Here is a 7,901-nt window from a genome sequence, read left to right on the forward strand (position 1 = left end):
CAATGAGGGGAATGGAGTTTGTGCAAATCCTACTTTTCAACTTGAAAAGTGATTTGTTTGTTATGACACTACCACAGATCTTGATTAAAACTAAAATAACGCTTAGTGAAAGCTAAACATTGTTGTTGGCATTGTGATTCCTCACGCTATAGCAAGAACATGTATAATTGTGACCTTGAGATGTGGCAATCACTCTCTCTCTCTCTCTCTCTCTCTCTCTTGCAATGTGTAGCATCAAAAAAATTTAGTGCAGTAACGTGTAAAACTCACAATATGGTGACTACACCTAGTCTCTCCTGAAGCATATGGTGTTGGGATGGTACGTGAGAGATATGTTTTACAAGCAAGGAGAGGTTTCTATTTGTACGTTGGAGATCCCTCATTAAAGTTGTTAAATCCTATTTTATAAGCTAATAAACCAAGATTATGATGAAATGTGTGTGTGTGTGTGTGTGTGTGTGTGTGTGTGAGAGAGAGAGAGAGAGAGAGAGAGAGAGAGAGAGAGAGAGAGAGAGAGCACTTTCACTATGTACATGTCTTGAGGTGATATACCTTTTAGAGTTATGTCAATAAATATTTGTTTTATTAGGTTAGTAACTTGAGGGATGACCAAATTATGCACACAAGGTGCATTATGGGAATATACAATGGGTAAGTTCTCAAGAGGGATGAGAAATCACATGGAGTGTGTGAAATTTGTAGAAAAACTAAGCAATTTTACCTATGTACACCTATCGATTAAGTGAAAAGTGCTACATAGTTGCACGTGTCATTGAAGTTCCATCAAAGTGACAAATTTGAAGTGATCAATGCTAAAAATACTCCTTTTGCAAAGGTTAAGTTGTATATTTGGCTGGCACCTTTATATAAATATAAAATTTCAAAAAAAAAAAGAGTGAAAAATAATAAGGGGATCAAGTTAGGGGCCCTCATTTGTACTCTATTGATGGAATTTATTTACTAATTGTAAGGGAAGAAATAATTATCTCAAAAATTAAAATGACTAAGTGAAAAGTAATTCAATGCTTTTTCTTAAAGTGGACTCACATTAAAAGTTAGGGAGGCTTGCATAAATAGGTTTATTTATAAAGTAGAGGACATGGACAATGGTAACAAAAATTATGTAAGAGGCGAGCCAATGAAACTGGCATACTTAAGCAAAAAATAAAGCACACCTACTTGTAGCATATTTAAATAAATGCCAAAATAATTTGTTTAAGATGAAATACTTACACACAAATAGACCATAATGTACTTTTAATTTTATTTATAACTATTTTTTGGCTCCTCTAGCCAAGTGATTAGCTAGCTAAGGGTTCAAGGAGATATGGGAAAAGTTCCTTGACGCACACACGCCTATGTACAATGCTCGTACAATGGAAAGGTGAGGATAGCCATAGTGTTAAGGTGATTTTTCTTGGGCAAAGAGACTCACTGTGGAAAATGTGGATAGCCAAAAAATGATTATCATTTAGCCCTCCCCATAATTGATGGTACATTAATGTACCAGCAAAAGGCCTCTTTTCCAATGAAAGTGGTGGAGCCACATTGTTGGAATGTTCAACGCAATTGGTTGCGAAGCCTCTTGACACCCAGTGAAACGGTCTGAACTTTGTGGCTTCCCTATAAGTGGTTCAATACACCCCACAATTCCCCATCCAAGAAGTCATCCCACAACTCTGTCTTGTGTTTTACCATCTTTCTAATTATTCTTGCAATGGTGTTTATCAAACCATTTGATTGGGGGTAGTAGGGTATGTTGTGACAATGTAGAATGTAAAGCTCTTCACAAGCTTCTATGAGCAAGCCCTTCCTAGACGTTGGACCATTATCAAAAACAATCTACAAAGGTGTACCATTTACAATAATTATGAGTATAGAAAAACCTACTCACTGTTCTCCCATTTATCCTTGCCATGCTTTGAGCCTCCAGTCACCCAAACATGTAATCTACAACCACTAACCAATAGCATCAATGTCCCACTTTTTGAAGGGTCCATTTGCAAGCACTAATGCCTTGGACCATGCACCAATTATTTCCATTTACTTGGAACTTATGATAGCTTCTACTTCAATGTTAGATATCAACATGCAAGCTTTGACAAACATACCTATCAAGAAAAATTTTCTTCACGGTTAACTCTTGGGCAAAATGACCACCACATGCTTCCTCATGCAAGCCTCTTAGAATGGTTGGAATTTACTTGATTGTTGGTACTCTTTTGCACACTTAATCCTTTCATCTTTGACAGAGAGTGCCGTCTAATAAGAGATTCAAACTTTCCTTGTTCATGAGCCTCCTCTTTTTGACCCTTTGTTAAGCCCCCTTGTGGAAAATTGCCCTCCAAAATGTAGCCAAAAATGGAAGCCAATGATTCCATTCCATGGTACCTTGGTTTCTTGATAGTTGATGCCACCATGATGACCTACACTTCTTTCTCAACGCACGCAACCGTTTTTTGTACTAGTAAATTAGAATCCTAATTATGTTTCCTAGAAATATGATACAGTTGCTCTTCTTTAAATTGATTAAACAACCTAAAAATTGCATGAAATTTTGTTCTTAGGATTTCATTCTTGCGTGCTCAAACGCCTAAAATCTGCTTCACAATGAGAAGTGCATCCCCCTTTACCATGAGACGTTGTATTCCTTGACTAATGTACATCTTCAAACCATGAAGTAGTCTGTCGTACTTTGGTTCATTGTTACTAGTAGATCCTCACAAATCGACCTTCTCTTTCATGACCACCTCTCCACTTTGGTTGAGAAACACCAATCCTCCCCGTACTTTACCTATGGCTCATTAAAAGGATCCATCAAGGTAAAGGGATTAGGGATGCTTTTGGGTGGTGTCAATGGTAGCAAACTCATGTCTAGTCATTATGATGGAAATTGAAATTCTCTTCGAGTAGAGTTTTATACTTTTCTCATCAATAGGCATAAGTAAATGTTTTTTTTCTCATCAATAGGCACAACTAGAAGAAAAGATTATAAAAGAACTAAAAGTGCAAAAGGACGAGTAAATAGAAGAGGGGGAGGAGAACAAAGGAGCAAAAGTAAGGAAATGAAAATATGTAATGATTTTGGAGCATTTGTATTAATTGGAATCTAGCAAGATGCACCTTGTTTTAAATTGAAAAGGAAAGTAGCAGTCGTTGACGCATTTGTTGTGGTGGGTTTTGTGTGTGTGTGTGTGTGGCATCGAGTTGCCAATTGTTGCATAGAGCCAAGTGGATGGGACAGAGGTGCAACAAATCGAACAAGGCGAAATGGTTAGTGTTGATGATTTCTTTAATCTCCTGGGCGTGCAAGCTCAAATCCAGGGTGAATAGCTGAGTTTTATGCTGCCTGGCCTCAGCAATGAAAAAAACCAATAGGGAATCTAGTGAGATTTCGGATAATGGATATGGGATAGAGCCAAATATTCAAGAAGAACAATAGGGTGGGAGTTTTATCCAATTAATATGAAAAAAGTGAAGCCTAATGCTTTAGAAAAACTAATTACAAGTATAAAAATTGGTTTTTAAAAGGATTTTTAGCTCTTAGAAAACATGGATAGAGAGAAAAGGGGAGCAATCTGAAAATTAGTTGTTTATTTTGATGTTTGTTATGCAGTATGAGAATTGCACATTAGAGTACTACGGTGCTGGAAATGATGTGTTCTTTTCAGAACCGTTGTTTGTTTCGAGACCAGATCCTATACAGAAGATGATGGTTGGTTGGTGATGTATGCCCATGATGAGAAAAAAAACACCTCAAAGGTATCCCTGGATAGTTTTTTTTCTTTTAATTTAAATCATTAGTGCCTTTTGCATTAGCTTAGATAGAGAAAAACTTTACAAGACTAGTCTTGAGGGGGTTGAGATGATGAGTCTGTTTTTGCTTAATTTTTATATACTTTATTGCCACATAAATACCAATTTGATTTTTTTGTAGGTTCATATCCTTGATGCAAAAAAAATCTCACAGCCACCACTTGCAAGGATCAAACTAACGCAACAAGTTCCATATGGATTTCATAGCACATTTGTGCATGGAGTGTTTTAGTTGAAAATATATTAAACCCAAAGATAATTACAAGCATAGCCATGCTCAAACCAAGCCATGGCATCGAGAGAGCATCAAGAGAGCATAAAGTATGAAGATATATATAGACCCACAAAAACTACCAATATCATGTGGACTCACGGCCTTCGAATCCATTCCATGTGAATTTTCAAGGCATGTAATGTGTCCTCTTCACTCCAAACTTGTAGAATTACCAAAATTTTGAAAACATGAACTCTTTGCTAACTATTTTGGTCTTTAAAGTAAAAAAATGCATCTAGTTGAGCAACACCTCTTCTCTATGATCCTTGCCCCTCCTTTTCTCTTTACATCACCTACATTCCAAGGAAGGTTTGCAAATACCTTTCTTGTAGTGTTCTACTTGGAAGTCATTTAAAAATTGATAATAGATGGAAGAAATATCTGAATTTGTTTCCACTTCAATTGTCAAGCAAAATTTCTCTCCTACAAGGCATTGCAATGATGACATCGTCACCCATGCTCGGGACTTTATTATTGATGTGGATGTTGATATGCTTATCAACATTTTGGTGCAGCACCTGTACCAACTTCATAGTAGATGATAAATAACATATTGATGTGTATTCTACAACTTTCATCAGTGTACATTCAATAGTTTCTCTAATAGTAGTCATACCAAGACACATGCTAATGGATATTTGATGACCACGTCTACAAAATTTTTCTTGGTAGAATGAGGGGGAATTTGTTGTAGGTACACAATGGTAGCTACAAAATAGTCGATAATAGGGCATTCTGCCCAAGGGAGAGTACAAAAACAACCCTACCTTTGAAGCAAAATAACCTAGAGAAGTGTGTCACACATCAGTGTGCCAAACAATGACTATTTGAAAATCGTAACATCTGCAACCATAATGATGACCATGACTTTAAGCCATAAGGATAATCCTAGCAAGTGAACCATAACCAAGCTAAAACTATAAACATAATGTATAAGGAGTATTACACCAAAACATTGTACATCATTGAAGGAAAATAACATAATATAAGAATTGCCTCAAGATTAGCGTGTCAAACAACTAGATGAAGAAATATATATCCATAATACATGGGCCATAATTTGTAACCATAACTATGAATAAAATCATATTCATACCATAACTATAATAAGCAAACCGTGACAATGACAAAAAAAAAAGCAGGGTCATAACTATAACCATGCGAAAGAACCATTATTATAACCAAAAATATCATAACATAACCAAGTGCATATAGAAATAGCCATATCTACATACTAGAAATCATAAGTGTGGTTCATGATGTGTGCATGTGTGGAGAAGGGGAAGGAGGAGGAGAGCTAGCATTAAGAAAACAACACACTTGGATTGTAGTGTGTGTAACCGCAAGTTAATGCAATAAAATGACTAGGGTTAGTTAAGCGAACATTGGTCTTTACCCCAACAATCCAAATGTCAATATGGTTGTAAGTGACTATGACTAAACATACAATGTATAATCGTAAAACACAACATCTTTACCCTAAACCCATTGAGGCAGTCTCGAGTGGGAAACAAGAGAAGAGACCTCCAAACACTCATCAAAGCTCTTATGCTGCTCAATTGGGGCTGGGACAATCGTAAGCACAAAAAACAATAACAAGCCTACAACCAAACCCAAACAAGAAAAGAGGAACCACCTAGTTATGAGATACAAAGTAAGACGCAAGAGAGTTTTTAGCACGATTCAAAAGAGGCACAACAAAACACACATGAGAATTCTTATGCAAGCACATACATCAAGTGGATCAAGAAAGATGCAGAGCAATGAGAGGAATGGAGTTTGTGCAAATTCTACTTTTCAACTTGCAAAGTGATTTGTTTGTTATGACACTACCACAGATCTTGATTAAAACTAAACCAACGCTTAGTGAAAACTAAACATTGTTGTTGGGGTTGTGATTCCTCACACTATAGCAAGAACATGTATACTTGTGACCTTGAGATGTCGCAATCTCTCTCTCTCTCTCTCTCTGTCTCTCTCTCTCTCTCTCTCTCTCTCTCTCTCTCTCTCTCTCACTTGCAATGTGCAACATCAAAAAGTTTAGTGCAGTAATGTGTAAAACGCACAATATGGTGACTACACCTAGTCTCTCCTCACGCATATGGTGTTGGGATGGTACATGAGAGATATGTTTTACAAGAAAGGAGAGGTTTCTATTTATAGGTTGGAGATCCCTCATTAAAGTTGTTAAAATCTATTTTACAAGCTAATAAACCAAGATTATGATTTTTTTAAAAATCAAAATAACGTGGATTTTCCTTGTCTGCTTAAGTCATGGATGGGAACTCTAGAGAAGGGCGTTATTGATGGTATTTTAAGGTGTAATATGAGAGAGAGAGAGAGAGAGAGAGAGCACTTTCACTATGTATATGTCTTGAGGTGAGGTACCTTTTAGAGTTATGTCAATAAATATTTGTTTTTTTAGGTTAGTAACTTGAGGGATGACCAAATTATGCACACAAGGTGCATCATATGGGAATTTACAATGGGTAAGTTCTCAAGAGGGATGAGAAATCACATGGAGTGTGTGACATCTGTAAAAAAAACTAAGTAATTTTACCTATGTACACCAATCAATTAAGTGAAAAGTGCTACATAGTTGCACGTGTCATTGAAGTTCCATCAAAGTGACAAATTTGAAGTGATCAATGCTAAAAATACTCCTTTTGCCAAGGTTAACTTGTATATTTGGCCGACACCTTTATCTAAATATATAATTTCAAGAAAATAAAAAGAGTGAAAAAATATAAGGGAATCAATTGAGGGGTCCTCATTTGTACTCTATTGATGTAATTTATTTACTAATTGTAAGGGAAGAAATAATTATCTCAAAAAATTAAATGACTAAGTGAAAAGTATTTCAATGCTTTTTCTTAGAGTGGACTCACATTACAAGTTAGGGAGGCTTGCATAATTAGGTTTATTTATAAAGTAGAGGACATGGACAATGGTAATGAAAATTATGTAAGAGGTGAGCCAATGAAATTGGCATACTTAAGCAAAAAATAAAGCACACCTATGTGTAGCATATTTAAATAAATGCCAAAATAATTTGTTTAAGATGAAATAGTTACACACAAATAGACCATAATGTACTTTTAATTTTATTTATAACTATTTTTTTGGTTCCTCTAGCCAAGTGATTAGCTAGCTAAGGGTTCAAGGAGATATGGAAAAAGTTCCTTAACGCACACACGCCTATGTAGAATGCTCGTACAATGGAAAGGTGAGGATAGCCATAGTGTTAAGGTGATTTTTCTTGGGCAAAGAGACTCACTGTCGCAAATGTGGATAGCCAAAAAACGATTATCATCTAGCCCTCCCCATAGATGATGGTACATTAATGTACCAGCAAAAGGCCTCTTTTTTAACGAAAGTGGTGGAGCCACATTGTTGGAATGTTGAGCTCAATTGGTTGCGAAGCCTCTTGACACCGAGTGAAACGGTGTGAACTTTGTGGCTTCCCTATAAGTGGTTCAATACACCGACAATGCCCCATCCAAGAAGTCATCCCACAACTCTGTCTTGTGTTTTACCATCTTTCTAATGATTCTTGCAATGCTGTTTACCAAACCATTTGATTGGGGGTAGTAGGGTATGTTGTGACAATGTAGAATGTGAAGCTCTTCACAAGCTTCTATGAGCAAGTCCTTCCTAAATGTTGGAACATTATCAAAAACAATCTACAAAGGTGTACCATCTACAATAATCATGAGTATAGAAAAACCTACTCACTGTTCTCCCATTTATCCTTGCCATGCTTTGAGCCTCTACTCACCCAGACATGTAATCTACAACCACTAAAATGTAG

This window comes from Adiantum capillus-veneris, chromosome 10 (genome assembly GCF_014529385.1).
Source record: "Adiantum capillus-veneris isolate H3 chromosome 10, ASM1452938v2, whole genome shotgun sequence".
Classification (NCBI taxonomy): domain Eukaryota; kingdom Viridiplantae; phylum Streptophyta; class Polypodiopsida; order Polypodiales; family Pteridaceae; genus Adiantum; species Adiantum capillus-veneris.